This window comes from Chiloscyllium punctatum, chromosome 45 (genome assembly GCF_047496795.1).
Source record: "Chiloscyllium punctatum isolate Juve2018m chromosome 45, sChiPun1.3, whole genome shotgun sequence".
Taxonomy (NCBI): domain Eukaryota; kingdom Metazoa; phylum Chordata; class Chondrichthyes; order Orectolobiformes; family Hemiscylliidae; genus Chiloscyllium; species Chiloscyllium punctatum.
Genome location: NC_092783.1, coordinates 36,315,756 through 36,330,957, shown reverse-complemented (window position 1 = coordinate 36,330,957; position 15,202 = coordinate 36,315,756). Strand labels below are relative to the sequence as shown.

Here is a 15,202-nt window from a genome sequence, read left to right as displayed (position 1 = left end):
TGTTAGGTTAGGGGTATGGGTGAGTTGGTGTGGACTTGTTGGGCCTGTTTCCACACTGTAAGTAATCTAATCTAATCTAAGACTATAGATTTCTCAGACCAGAAACATTTACAAGGCAATGACACTTCAGCGCTACTTTGGTGTACAACTATCCTTTTTTTCTCATTAACAGCAGGATGTTTCTGCACAGCGTTACATCAGTAACTAAAATCTATTTACTTAATTGTCTTTCCGGTATCAGATCTGTTTATAGAGCTACTATTAAAAATGTGGCTTGTGGGTCTAGATTTTCTGATAGGCAGTTGGATGTTTGGCTTGAGGTGCTAAAATGAGGATCTTAGGCAATTTAACAGTACCTCTGTCATAAATCTATCACAATCTGACTGCTGACAAACCATCAGACCATAAGAAATAGGAACAGAAGGAGGCCATTTGGCCCCTCAAGGATGTTCCATCATTCAATAGGATCATGGCTGATATGTCATCTTCCTGCCCTTACTCCATAATTCTTCACTCCCCTGCTGATCAAGACTGTATGTATCTTGACCGCAAGTGTACACAAGGACTGTGCTCCCACAGCCTCTATGGTACGGAGTTCCAAAGACTCACAACCTCTGTTCAAAGAAATTCCTTTTTATTTCAATCTTAAATTTGCACTCTTTAATACTGAGATTATGCCCTCTGGTCCTCGACTATCCGATGAGGGGAAACATCCTCTCAGCATTTATCCTGTCCAGCCCCTTAAGAATCCTATACGTTTCAATGAGATCACCTCTCATTCTTCTAAACACCAATGAGTCCGCTGTCAACTGGTTCAGCCTTTGTTCATAAAACAATCCCTCCATACCAAGGATCACCCTGGTGAACTTTTTCTGAATAGCCTCCAACGAAAGAATATCTTTTCTTAAATAAAAGGACCAAAACCGTTCTTAGCACTTCAGATGTGATCTCACCAGCTAGGAGAAAGTGAGGACTGCAGATGCTGGAGATCAGAGTCGAGAGTGTGGTGTTGGAAAAGCACAGCAGTTCGGGCAGTATCTGAGGAGCAGGAGAATCGACGTATCGGACATAAGTCATGATGAAAGGCTTATGCCTGAAACGCCAATTCTCCTGTTCCTTGGACGCAGCCTGACCTTTTCCATCACCACACTCTCCACTGTGGTCTCACCAGTACCTTGTATAGTTGTAAGAAGACTTTGCTACTCTTATACTCCAACTTCAATGAACTAAGGGCCAACATTCCATTAACTTTCCTGATTACCTGCTGCACCTATGTACTAGCTTTCTGGGTTTCATGCACAAGTAATCCCAAGACTCTGTGTTGTAGCTTTCTGTAGTTTTTTTCCACTTAAATAATACTGTTCTTTTGTCCTCACTGCCAAAATGAACAACTTTACATTTTTCCACATTATACTCCATTTTCCAACGAAATTAACCTATTCACATCTCACTGTAATGTGTTCGTATCTGCTTCATAACTTTCCTTTCCATCTATTTTTGGGTTGGATGCAAAGTCATGAATATATATTAACCATTTGATTCACTGAGCCTTGCCTGTAGTTAATGAATCAAAAGTGGAGTGTGATTTAATTGTACCGGGGCTGGAACCCAACAACCTGCATATATCATGAACACACTAGCAATATGTCTGTAATGGAAGGATGTGCTTTGATTTACCAGTTTATCTTATGTTTATGATCAAATTGATAAAAAGTTACTTTTTTTAAAAAGGCAGCAGATTAAAGTTAGAGACAAAAAAACTGCACACGCTGGAATCCAAGGTAGACAAACAGGAGGCTGGAAGAATACAGCAAGCCAGGCAGCATCAGGAGGGGGAGAAGTCGACATTTCGGGTGTAACCCTTCTTTAGGATTGGGGGCTGTCCAGTCCTGGAGAAGAGTGACACCTGAAATGTCAACTTCTCCACCTCCTGATACTGCCTGGCTTGCTGTATTCTTTCAGCCTCCTGTTTGTCTACCAGCAGAGTAAGGTTGGTGAAGGCAAATCAATTTTAAATCCATCCTAAAAGCATCACAAAACGTTTCAAATATGAATCTTTCAAGCAATCTGTTCTACCAGTTGTAGGTAAAATGTTCCTCAGCACAATTTTGAAAAGGAACGGGCGAGTTTTCTTGGTGTCCTGGCCAAACTTTATCTCTCAAACAAAAATACTAAAACCGAGGATCCAATTATTTATTTATTTATAGTTTGAGGGAACTTGGTATATGCAAATTGGCTGGCTGATTTTATACATTACAAGAGCAAGTATGTAATTTGCTGTAGAACACTTTTAGGACATCATGACGTCATGTAAGCTACTGTCTATTTGTAAGACTTTCTCTTAAAATAATATGAAGGTTCTCCTGAAAGTTGACACAAAATGTACAATTTGGAAGCTTGTTGGAACAATTTTTGGCATAACTTCACATGTTAAAGATTCCCTGAGATGGCTAAGGTGTGCCATGAGCTAAAATATTGGTTTATCCTATATTCAGTACAAGATGTTACCTTTGTAAACAAGTTGAAGCCGGTGAAAGGAACAACTTCCCAGAGGCTTGATTAAGAAACTATCTGCCACTTACAATCCCGCAAGTGTCATTAAAGAGGCTTCAAGGTAGTTGCCAATGCTTCAATTAAAGGGGAAAGTGAGGACTGCAGATGCTGGAGATCAGAGCTGAAAATGTGTTGCTGGAAAAGCGCAACAGGTCAGGCAGCATCCAAGGAGCAGGAGAATCGATGTTTCGGGCATGAGCCCTTCTGCAGGAATTCCTGAAGAAGGGCTCATGCCCGAAACATCGATTCTCCTGCTCCTTGGATGCTGCCTGACCTGCTGCAATTTTCCAGCAACACATTTTCAGCTCTAATGCTTCAATTAAAGCACTTTAATATTGATTAATTGCTTATAATACATATTATTAATTTCAATTTCAGACACTACTTAAAAGGATACTTGTTATTTTCAGTTAATGGCTGCTGGAGCCCCACAAGGCCTCAAACATGTCAAGAGACATCAACATATCTGGAACACTTTGACAAGACATCACCAACATTCTCAAGTGACATTTAATCTGGAAATTCTTTGAGGATTCATTGAAAAACAACAAGCAATCTGTTAAATGCTCCATTTTATTGTACTTATGACAGAAGTTACCAGGAGAAAGGGAGTGTTTGTCTATGAGTGCCTCGTTAGTTTGAATGAGGACTAAGAAGAGAACACAAAAGCAGGCAGAGATACTTCAGCAGAGAGTGACAGGAGGGCACAGTGACATTTATCCATTCACTGCAGGAGAAAGCTCCTACACCAAGACCTCTAGAGCCATCTTTGAGAACCTAGCATTTATGTGCTAGACATGTTGTTTTCCTTAAACTTTTGTTTAGAACTAGTGAAAAAGTGTCATACTGGATTTGAAATGTTCCCGTAGTTTTTCTCTCCTCAGTCACTGCCAGACCCACAAGGTTTCTCTGGGCCCTGGGCCCCGGGCCCCTGCCCCCCTGCCCCCTTGCCCCCCTGCCCCCTTGCCCCCTTGCCCCCTTGCCCCCTGCCCCTTGCCCCCTTGCCGTTAAGATTCCAGAGTAGTTTCCAGTGGAATCAGTGAGGATGCTAAACCTGACATTTTAAAACATTTATATTAATTAGCAATTAAGAATTCCAAACAGGTGGGTCTCATTTGCACTGCAGTCTTTAGTGTTCATTCCACCCTTTGACAAAAGTAAACTCTAAATATTCATTGAATTCAGCTGATTTAAAAGAAAGGTTTTCAATATGTCACAATGTAATGTTGCTTTATATAATAAAACTATAATGGGGCCAGAATTTATTTCTGATGATTTGTTGGGTTGATGGTTGGTCGTCATGCTTGCTTTTATTAAAGTGTGAGTAGCACCCTCTATCGTCAACAAATGACACATCTCTTCACAGCACTTATTGTGAACAGATGTTTCTAATTAAATGCCTTCTTCTGTTAGACCAAAATATATTGAGGTTAGAATTAAATGCTCCCTGGGTGGTATTATCCTTTATCTTGTTAGTGCCTGCACTGCTGTTTTTTGTTTAGCCAGGACTATTTTGAGTGCAATGGAGAATGAGACTGTTGTGGCTATAAAAATTGCTTTACCAAAATGAGTGATCATCAAAGCAATATTTAACCAAAGTGCAGCTCACACGTTTAGCATGACATAGAACACTCCTGTATAATATTCATAACTGAAATTTGAAAAATTCACATTTTAAAAGCTTTTCTTTGTTTTTCAGTAGCATGTTAGTAATTGTCTTAAAGACTGATTTACATTTTATCTTGGATATTGGTTATTTTCACCCCTTTCTAGAGTCTTCCAGTCCAGCAGCTTTTCCTGACTAAACTAGCGGCTGCAAAATTTCATCATCTAAACTCCATCAAGGCGTAAGTTAATGAATAAATGGATAGTTTATGTTGACCTACTGCTGATTCATGCCACCTAGTGGATATGTAGAGGAAAAGTAACATTAATGTTGACAAGTTGAGAAAAATGGCAAGTTAAAGATAATGAAGGAATGGTTCCACGTGCACCAAAGAAAAATAGATGACACATGTAAGTAAGAAGGAAGTCGAAAGGTACCTATAAAATTTAATATCAATTGACAGTGAACAATTGCAATGCAGAACAAAATTAATTAAGTGAAAAGAATGTTGAAGTATACAGTCAAAAAGGTAGAATTTAATTCCGAGGATGTCATGAATAAACTGTGTTGTATTCTTGATCAGGTTGCTTTTTGACTATTATGCTCAGTTCTAACCATTTTGACTAAAGGATCACATTCAATCATCAGAATATAATCATGAGACTGATCCATAAAGGGTAATTATAACCCCCATAAGAATTGGGTTTGGGTCAAATAAAAACCATCTAAAATCCTGATGCATTCTGCTTCGTACTCTCTCATATCCAGTTTTAAGCAGGTGGGTAAGGTGGGGAGGAGAGGGAGATGCAGATAGGATGAGGTACCTTTTGTGAACTTCCGCATCCTCCAATCCTTTCACACACCGCAGCCCCCAGTCTTCCTCCAATCTCCTAAACTGAAAACCTCCCCAGTGTCTCTATAAACGTCCCTCTTTCCCATTAACCATCCCAGTCTGATCCTGAATCATCAGCTGCCTTTATCTTCAATTATCTTCTTTTTGGGTGTGACCTTGTCTCCCCCCACTCTTCCAGGGATGCTGATTCCCTCCTCTCACCCAGGATGCTTAGTCCCCAGATTTTACCAAGTGTTCCTAAATTTATTTTTGCTTTACAAAGTGTTAGTGTCACTGGCTAGCCACCATTTATTTTGCCTGGTTTATTGCTCTGGAAAAAGGAATAGTGGGTCAATTTCTTGAATCCCAGGGGCACGGTGGCACAGTGGTTAGCACTGCTGCCTCACAGCGCCTGAGACCCGGGTTCATTTCCCGCCTCAGGCGACTGACTGTGTGGAGTTTGCACGTTCTCCCCGTGTCTGCGTGGGTTTCCTCCGGGTGCTCCGGTTTCCTCCCACAGTCCAAAGATGTGCAGGCCAGGTGAATTGGCCATGCTAAATTTCCTGTAGTGTTAGGTAAGGGGTAAATGTAGGGGTATGGGTGAGTTGGTGTGGACTTGTTGGGCCTGTTTCCACACTGTAAGTAATCTAATCTAATCTAAGACTATAGATTTCTCAGACCAGAAACATTTACAAGGCAATGACACTTCAGCGCTACATATGAGATAAATGGGAGGAGAATGGAGATGGGGCTGGGGGGTAGGTAGCTGAGAGTGTGATAGGTAGATGGAGGTGGGGCAATGGTGATAGGTCGGAGGGGAGGGTGGAGTGGATAGCTGGGAAGGAAGATGGACAAGTCGGACAGGTCATGAGGGCGGTGCTGGGTTAGAAGGTTGGAACTGGGATAAGATGGGGGGAAGGGAAATGAGGAAACTGATGAAATCCACAGTGATGCCCATGGGGGTGGAGGGTCCTGTGGTGGAAGATGAGGCATTCTTCCTGCAGGCATTGGGTGGTTAGGGAGTGGTGATGGAGGAGGCCCAGGACCTGCATGTCCTTGGCAGATTGAGAGGGGGAGTTGAAGTGGTGAGCCATTGGGGTGGTGGGGTTGGTTGGTGCAGGTGTCCTGGATCGGAAGTGCTCTGCGAGTAGGCATCCTGTTTCCCCATTGTAGAGGAGACCTCATCGGGAACAACGGTACAGTAAGTGATGTGTGAAAGCACAGGTAAAACTCTGATGGATGTGGAAGGCTCCTTTGGGGCCTTGGATGGAAGTGAGGGGGAGATGTGGGCACACATTTTGCAATTCCTATGGTGGCAGGGGAAAGTGCCGGGAGGGGACGGTGGATTGGTGGGGGGGTGTGACCCTGACGAGGTAGTTGCAGAGGGAATGGTGTTTGCGGAAAGTGGATAGGGATGGGGTGGTAAATATATATCTGGTCGTGGGGTCCATTTGTAGCTGGCGGAAATAGCAGGGATGATACGATGTATATGGAGGTTAGTGGGGTGGAAGGTGAGGACTGGGGTGTTCTATCCTTGTTGCGGTTGAAGGGGTGGGGTTCGAGGGTGGAGGTGCAGGAAGTGGATGAGATGCACTGGAGGGCATCTTCAACCACCTGGGAGGGGAAATTGTGGTCTTTAAAGAAAGAGGCTATCTGCTGTGTTTTGTGGTGAGAATGGTCCTCCTGGGAGCAGATGCGGCAGAGGCGGAGGAATTGGAAATAAGGGATAGCATTTTTGCGGGGGCAGGGTGGGAGAAGGTGTAGTGTAGGTAACTGTGGGAGTTAGTGGATTTGTAGAAAATGTCAGTGTTGAGTTGGTCACTGTTGATCGAAATGGAGAGGTCCAGGAAGGGGAGGAAGGTGTCTGAGATGGTCCAGCAGAACGTAAGGTTGGGGTGGAATGTGTTGGTGAAGTTGATGAACTGTTCAACCTCCTCATGGGAGCAGGAGGTGGTGTTAATACAGTCATCAATATAGTGAAGGAAGAGGTGGGGAATGCTGCCAGTGTAACTACAGAAGGTGCACTATTCCATGTAACCAACAAAGAGACAGACATAGCTTGAGCCTATGTGGGTGCCAACGGCTACCTGTTTCATCTGGAGGAGGTGGGAGCATTCAAAGGAGAAATTGAGGGTAAGGACCAGTTCAGCCAAATGACTGAGAGTGTCAGTGGAAGGGTACTGGTGGGGACATCGGGAGAGTCAGAAACTGAGGGTTTGGAGGCCCTGGTCATGGCAGATGGAGGTGTATAGGGACTGGATGTCCATGGTGAAAATGAGATGTTGGAAACCAGGGAAATGGAAGTCTTGGAGGAGGTGGAAAGCATGGGTGGTGACCCGAATGTATGTGAGGAGTTCCTGGACTAGGGGAGAATAGGACAGTATCAAGGTATGTGGAGATGAGTTTGGTGGGGCAGGAGCAGGCCAAGATAATGGGTTGGCTGTGGTAGTCAGGCTTGTGGATCTTGGGTAGGTGGTAGATCCAGGTGGTGTGGGGTTCCCAAACTATGAGGTTGGAAGCTGTGGGTGGGAGATCCACTGAGGTGATGAGTTTGTGTACAGTCTGAGAGATTATGGTTTGGTGATGAGGGGATGAGGTCGTAATTGAGGAGGCAGTAGGAGGAAGTATCTTTGAGTTGGTGCCTGGCTTCAGCGGTATAGAAGTCAGTGCTCCAAACTACCACTGCACCCCCCTTGTCTAATGGATTGATGGTGAGGTTGGGGTTGGAGTGGAGGGCTATGCGTTGTGAGAGTGAGAGGTTGGAGTTGGAGATGGGGAGTGGACAGGTTGAGGTGGTTAATGTCCTTGTGGCAGTTGGAAATAAAGAGATTGAGGGCGGGTAACGGACTGGCATGGGATGTCCAGGTGGATGGGGTGTGTTGGAGGCAGAAGAAGGGGTCCTTGGAGGGTAGCCAGGAGTCTTGGTGGAAAAAGTAAGCCATGAGGTGGAGGCGAGGGAAGAAGTGTTCAATGTCACAGCGGGTATTGAATTCATTGATCCGTGGCTGCTGTATTGGCCAGTTCTAGAAAATGAACTAATGTGGCATGTTTAATCCATAATTATCTTGCGAACCATAAAGGTCAACAGCAATAATTTCCACAAGGCTTCTTTTGAATTCCTGAGTTGATCAGAATATCCTGAAGAAATTATGTGAGCAATCAATTATGTTATTTCTCCAGATTTTCTGCCAAATGGAGCGATATGAAGAACATCCAGGATATTATAAGTCATAATGTTTTTCTGAGATTTGAGATAGAAGTTTTTTTGACATCTTCAAGAAATTAACTGAGTTTAAAATGAATCAACCGATTCCTGGGCAGAAAGAACTATATGTGAAAAAAAAGTCTGAAATTAAAAATCCACAAAATCATTGTTGTTTGTCATTAAAAAAAATAACCTAATATCGTTTATTAAGACGGAATTTGTCATTTTAATCTGTTCCGGCCTACATATGACTCCAGACCTACAGCAATATCCTTAACTCTTAACTGTCCTCTGAAATAGCCTAACAAGTCAACAACCTCCCCATCTTGCCCACCTCACTGAGTTCATACTCCTTACTGTAGTGGAGGACACAATGGGTGGGTTCAGCAATGTCCACACCAAGAGTGGGCTTGGCAGCACCACTCTTGACAAAATTTGTTGAGTACTAAAGGACAAAGCTGCTAGACTGAGTCTGCATCAGGTGGTGATAGAACCAACATACTTGACCTTATCCTCACCAATCTTCCTTTCACAGATGCACTTATACATGACAGTATTGGTAATAATGACCACAGCATAACACTTATAGAAATAAAATCCTGTCTTTACATTGGGAGTATCTTACATTGTGCTGTGAACACTGTCGCTAGATGTGGCACTAAATAGGTTAGACTTTAAACAGATTTAGCAATTCAGACTGGGCATTTATACAGCACATGGCTGCATTCTGCAACATCATGACCTCAAATCAAAAACCAACCACATAGAACATAGAACAGTACGTCACAGGAATGGGCCCATTGGCCCACAATGTTATGCCGAACATGCTGCCAAATTAAATTAATCCATTCTGTCTGCCTTGGTCCATATCGCTTTAGTCCTTGCATATTCATATGCTTATCTAAAAGTGCCTTAAACACCCCTATTGTATCTGCCTCTACCACCATTCCTGGCAGCGTTCTTCAGACTTCTACCACTCTGTGTAAAAAAACTTGCCCCTCGCATTTTCTTTGAACTTTCTCTTTCTCACCTTAATTACATGGCCCCTCATATTTAACATTCCAACTCTGAGAAAAAAACTCTGATCATCAACCTTATCTATGCATCTCATAATTTTATAGACTTCTATCATGTCTCTCCTGAGCTTCCACCACTCCAGAGAAAACAACTCAAGTTTTTTAGCCTCTCCTTATAACTCATACTAGGCAAAAGTGAGAACTGCAGATGCTGGAAACCAGAGTTTAGATCAGAGTAGTGCTGGAAAAGCACAGTAGGTCAGGCAGCATCTGAGGAGCAGGAAAATCGACGTTTCAAGCAAAAGACCTTCATCAGGAATTCCGTTGATTTTCCTACTTCTTGAATGCTGCCTGACCTGCTGTGCTTTTCCAGCACCACCCTGATCTAAACTTATAGCTCATACTGTCTAATCCAGCCAGCATCCTGATAAACCTCTTCTGCATCCTTTCCAAAGTCTCCACATCCTTCTTGTAATATGGCAACATAATTGAACCCTGGTTCAATGACTTAATTTGATATGATTTGATTTATTATTATCAGACATACTGAGACACAGTGAAAAGTATTGTTTTGCATGCTAACCTGACAAATCATACCTTACATAAGTAACTCAGAGTAATAGAAGAGTATGCAAAATATCGTGACTGTCTGTGTGAGGTTTGTACATTCTCCCCGTGTCTGTGTGGGTTTCCTCCAGGTGCTCTGGTTTCCTCCCACAGTCCAAAGATGTGCCAGTTAGATGAATTGGACATGCTAAATTGTCCATAGTGCTCAGGGATGTGTAGGCTTAGGTGCATAAGTCAGGGGAAATGTAGAGTGATGAGGTAGGGGAATGGGTCTGGGTGTAATTCTATGATAGTTAAGATTGCAGGAGGGCATGCCAGGAGCAGCAGCAGCCACACCAAAACTGTGGTGTCAACCTGATGAAGCTATGACACAGGACTATTTGTAAGCCAAACAGCATAAGCAGCAAGACAGAGTTAGATGATTTCATTACCAACAGATCAGATCTAAACTCTACAATCCCGCTGCATCTAATTATGAATGGTGGTAGACATTAAATGATTCACTGGAAGAGAAGGATCCACAAATATCCCCATCCTCAATAATGGAAGAGCCCAGCACATCAGTGCAAAAGATAAGGCTGAAGCACTCGCAGCAATTTTCAGCCGGAGGTACCGAGTGGATGATGCAACTCAGTCCCCTATAGAGGTCCTCAGAATCTCGAATGATGTAATCCAACCAATTCGATTCATTCCAATTTTTTTTTAATCATTCATGGGATGAAGATGTCACTGGCCAGGCCAGTATTTGTTGCCCATCCCTAATTGCCCACATTGTTGTGGATCTGGAGTCACATATAGGCCAGATCAGGTAAAGATGGCAATTTCTTTCCCTAAAGGACATTAGTGGACCTGATGGGCTTTTTCTGACAATTGACAATGGATTCATATCAGTGATGTTAAGAAACTATTGGAGACACTGGACGCTGCAAAGGCGATAGGTCCTGACAACATTTCAGCAACAGTATTGAAGACGTGTTCCAGAAACTGATGTGACCTTCGAAAAACTGTTCCAGCTATTTTGCATTTGAACAACATTTGCCCAGGCATGTCCTGTACTCAAAAATCCAACCCAACCAATTACTGTGAGACAGTGAGATATGCTGTTGGATACATCGCTATCTTTAGAGGGTGAATTGGCAGAGTGGTCAAAAGGGCACCAACAATTCCCTTGCAGTTGGTCACACCAAACATTTTCAAGCTTAAAGATTTAAAAATTCGAGTTTGCAGCTTTACTAAGAGTTACTGAGAAACAAAGTCAGGGTGACTGCCAAGGTGTACCTTAGTTCTTACTCAACTAATCTGACACTGGAAATTCTTCAAAGTAAAATAAATTACCTAACAGTTGTTCTGTAGCTCTTTGTAGTATTACCACAAGGACATCTCAATTTACTTTCTTTTCTGTGTTTTAATAATCTACATTTGTAGGCAAAGTTACTCTCTAAAAAGGTTGCACCATTATAGTGAACAAGCATTACAAACAACAACTTATTCCATGACATGCTAATGTCAGTTAAACTGAATTTTGATCTAATTCATCCTCAGTCAGGAACCAAGATTATTTGAGGATTGTCAGATTAATGATCAACTTCAGGAATTAGTCTTATCCCAATTCCCTTTAGCAGGAATTGAAAGAGGTTAAGAGGTTATCTCTGAAAAATAATAAAAGGTGATTAGAAACTGGAAAGCTGGGAAAAATCCAAATTACAAAGAATTGGTCTGTAAGTTTGAACCAGCACTGTGATTCGGAAATTATCAACTCTTTGTTGTATAGAAAAGGTAACATTTTATCTTCACTGCAGGGTCAGTGATTGCCTGCATGTTACGAAACCCAAACAATTTCCCTTCCATTGATCATATAGGTGAAAATATACCTTACAATTTCCTGAATATTAGTCAATTAGTCAAGATTTAGAGAATAATCAAAAGAACAATAAGGAGGGAATGGCCTGGTGATATTATTACTAGACTATTAATCCAGAGACCCTGGTAATGTTACGGGGATCTAGGGTTTGAATCCCACCATAGCAGATAGTGGAATTTGAATTCAATTTAAAAAGTCTGGAATTAAGAGTCTAATGATGACCATGAAACAGTTGTCAATTGTCAGGAAAACCTGTCTGACTTACTAATGTCCTTCACGGATGGAAACTGCCATTCTTACCCAATCTGGTCTACATACGGCTCCAGGCCCATAGCAATGTGGTAGGCTCTCAACTGCTCTTTGGGCAATTGGAGAGCGTGGGCCTGGCCAGTAATGCTCACATGCTCTGAATGAATAAAACAAAATCAGAATCTGTCTGTAATTTCACCTGGGGTGCTGAGGCTATCTGCTCTGTATTTTACTGCTTCTTCCATACTCAAGGCTGGGATTGATGCATTTTTAATCAGGAAGGAAATCAAAGAGAATGGGCAACAAATGGAGTTGAGGATTTTCACTTCAGCCATTTAATGGCAGAACAGACTTGATGGGCTAAAGGGCCTATTTCTACTTTTATTTCTTATAGTCTCACAGTCTGTCTATGATTGACTATACCCCTACAGTCACAGTGATACAAATTCTTCTTGGTACACATCACGCAGCTTATTAAAACTGGTTAGAATTGACTTTTGGTATATTAAGGCATAAAATGTTTCTAAGTTATAAAAAACGGAAAGCTGTTTTGATGCTCATAAGCAAAATTAAAGCTCATGGTATTAGGGGGAAATGTATTGATATGGATGACCTTTGGAAGCAGAGAGTTAGATAACTAGTTTCGTTTCAGAGTGGCAGGTAGTGATGAGTGGGTTACTGCAGAGTTCAGTGCTGGAACCCCAGCTGTTTACAATATCAATTAACAATTTGGACGAAGGAGTTGAATGCAATATCTCCAAATTTGTGGATGGCAGTAAGCTGGGTGGCAGTGTGTGCTGAGAGGAAGATGCTAAGAGGCTGCAGGGTGACTCGGACAAAGCGGCTGAGTGGGCAAATACTTGGCAAAATCAATATAATGTGGATAAATGTGAGATTATTCACTTTGGTCGCAAAAAAAAGGAAGTCAGATTTTTACCTGAATGGTGAAAGTTTAGGTAAAAGTGAGATGCAATGAGGCATGGGTGTCATGGTGGAATAGTCACTGAAGATTGGCATGCAGGTGCAGCAGGCGGTGTGGAAAGCTAACAGCATGCTGGCCTTCATAGTGAGAGGATTTGAGTATCAGAGTAAGGATGTCTTGCTGCAGTTATAAAGGAACTTGGTGAGGCCAAACCTTGAGTATTGTGCGCAGTTCTGATCTCCTAGTCTGAGGAAGGACATTCTTGTTATTGAAGGAGTCCAGTGAAGGTTCACCAGATTGATTTCCGTGATGGCAGGACTAACATATGAAGAAAGCTTGGATCAACTTGCCTTGTATTCACTGGAATTTAGAAGAATGAGGGGGAATCTCATAGAAACTTAAAAAATCCTGACAGGACTGAACAGGCTGGATGAGAGAAAAATGTTTCCAATGTTGGGCAGTCCAGACCTAGGGGTCACAGTCTAAGAAAAAAGGTGTAAGCCATTCAGGACTGAGATGAGGAAGAGTTTCTTCACTCAGAGAGTTGTGAACCTGTGGAATTCTTTCCCACAGGAAGCTGTTGGGGCCAATTGTTAGATATATTCAAGACAGAGTTAGACATGGCCCTTGTGGCTAAAGGGATCAAGAGGTAGGGATCAACCGGAGTGGTATACCAAATTGCATAATCAGCCATGATCATATTGAGTGGTGGTGTAGGGCTGAAGGGCTAAATGACCTACTCCTGCACCTATTTTCTATGTTTCTATTATCAGTGAGAGAATGGAATATATGATATGCATACATACAACATTTTCCCATTTCCCCAATTAGTGTTGTACATGTTAAGCTAGTTTCAGGCAAAACAGCAACAGAGTTGTTTCAGCTCAGTACCCCTTATTATTGAATGGTCGATTATGTTTCTTTTCCCACTCCTTAGGAAGGAATACTGAGTTGAAGCAGTTGCTGTTCTGTCTGAGGCTAGCCTAACAAGTACCTGCCAACTGTCTATTGAGTGTTGTTGAAAAGTAAACTCATGCGGGCATTGATTGATATTGGATTAGTCTTTGAAATCCCCATGCTTGAGTTGCCCATCGACCTCACTGTTCAAGCTCAGACATGAAGGACGATCATTTAGTTAAAGCATTAAAGGAACAGTAGCTTGGGCAAGGAACATGGAGTTTAAGGTAGAAAGCAGCAAATGAGGAGACACAAAAGATACCTGAAATATCAACTTCACTTTAGACAGCAGAACTGAAGGATAGAGTAAAATACAGTTCAGAAGAAGAATTTTAAATAATTACAAATTATATTTAAATATTAAAAATAAATAAAAAGATAACAGTCTTACCTTACAATACGCATTGCATCCAATTCCTCCACTGGGGCAAATGCTGTAATCTATGCCGTTAATTAATGTGAATTTCCAGCTAAAACATTATCATTGAAAATCGAACTGGGCAACTAAACTACAAGGCTCTCTTCCCTTAAATTGCTTCCTTTAAAAGGCAAAATTATGTTTCTATGGTAACAAAATGTTCATAGTCCAATCAAGATCCCTACAGTAAGATTTCTCCTTTTCTGTACAATTTCAAGTTAAGGTATGTTAAAGACGATGAACTCTTGAACCTTTCAATATCTGTCTGCATCAGTGAAACAAACTGATTGGCAAACAGTCATTTCAGCTCTAACCTCAGCTTCTCACTGTAAGGTTCCCATACATTATTACAATCGTCTGAGGAGTGTTTTTAATCAGGTCAGGAAGTGGCTGAAACCTTTGCACACTCCACAAGCTATTCTCAGTAACAGCTAGACATGTTCCCACACTCTAAACTGAAGCAAGAAAATTGTATGTCGATATCTGCTAACTGCAATCTGCACGAAACACAAATGGATCACTTACTGATGTGAAAATGTTGATATACGTTTTGATTCTTTCTGTGTACGGAATTTTACAAACATTTTTAATCTTCAGTCTGAAAAAAATTGAATGCTAATCATTTTCTTCATTCTTTTACTTTTCCTACTTACTATAGTCAAATAAATCTGGATATGATTGAAATTTCTGACTACTAATGACTACATATTGGGATCAGGTTCAGATTCATGGAAAGAGTTGAAAGTTGTGGAAGGACATTCCTCTGGAATTTCCACTTGTTCCCTCATCCTCTACCAGTGGTTTTGGCTTTTCTTGCCTTCTGTAATTTTTCTGCTACTGACTATGTAAATACAAAATTAAAGCATTCAGGGCATACATGCAGCAAATGTGACAATGCAGTGCTACACTCAGGGGCCATTTTTGACTTTCTCAAAACACATTGACTCACAGGAAGTTAAAAATGGCATAGTTTCTGAATCCCTGATCTTAAATTCTTTTGCTGTTGTCAGTACAGG

The 15,202-nt window shown here is 41.7% G+C and overlaps 1 long non-coding RNA gene across 1 annotated transcript in view; it reads right to left on the bottom strand.

The window, feature by feature from the left end:
- LOC140467293 (uncharacterized) overlaps nucleotides 1-14,435 on the bottom strand; it is an 84,224-nt gene extending 69,789 nt beyond the window's left edge. The window contains exon 1 of the long non-coding RNA XR_011955389.1: nucleotides 14,160-14,435. This is a non-coding gene — a long non-coding RNA (uncharacterized lncRNA). The remainder of the gene's footprint in view (nucleotides 1-14,159) is intronic.
- Nucleotides 14,436-15,202: the final 767 nt, after the last annotated feature.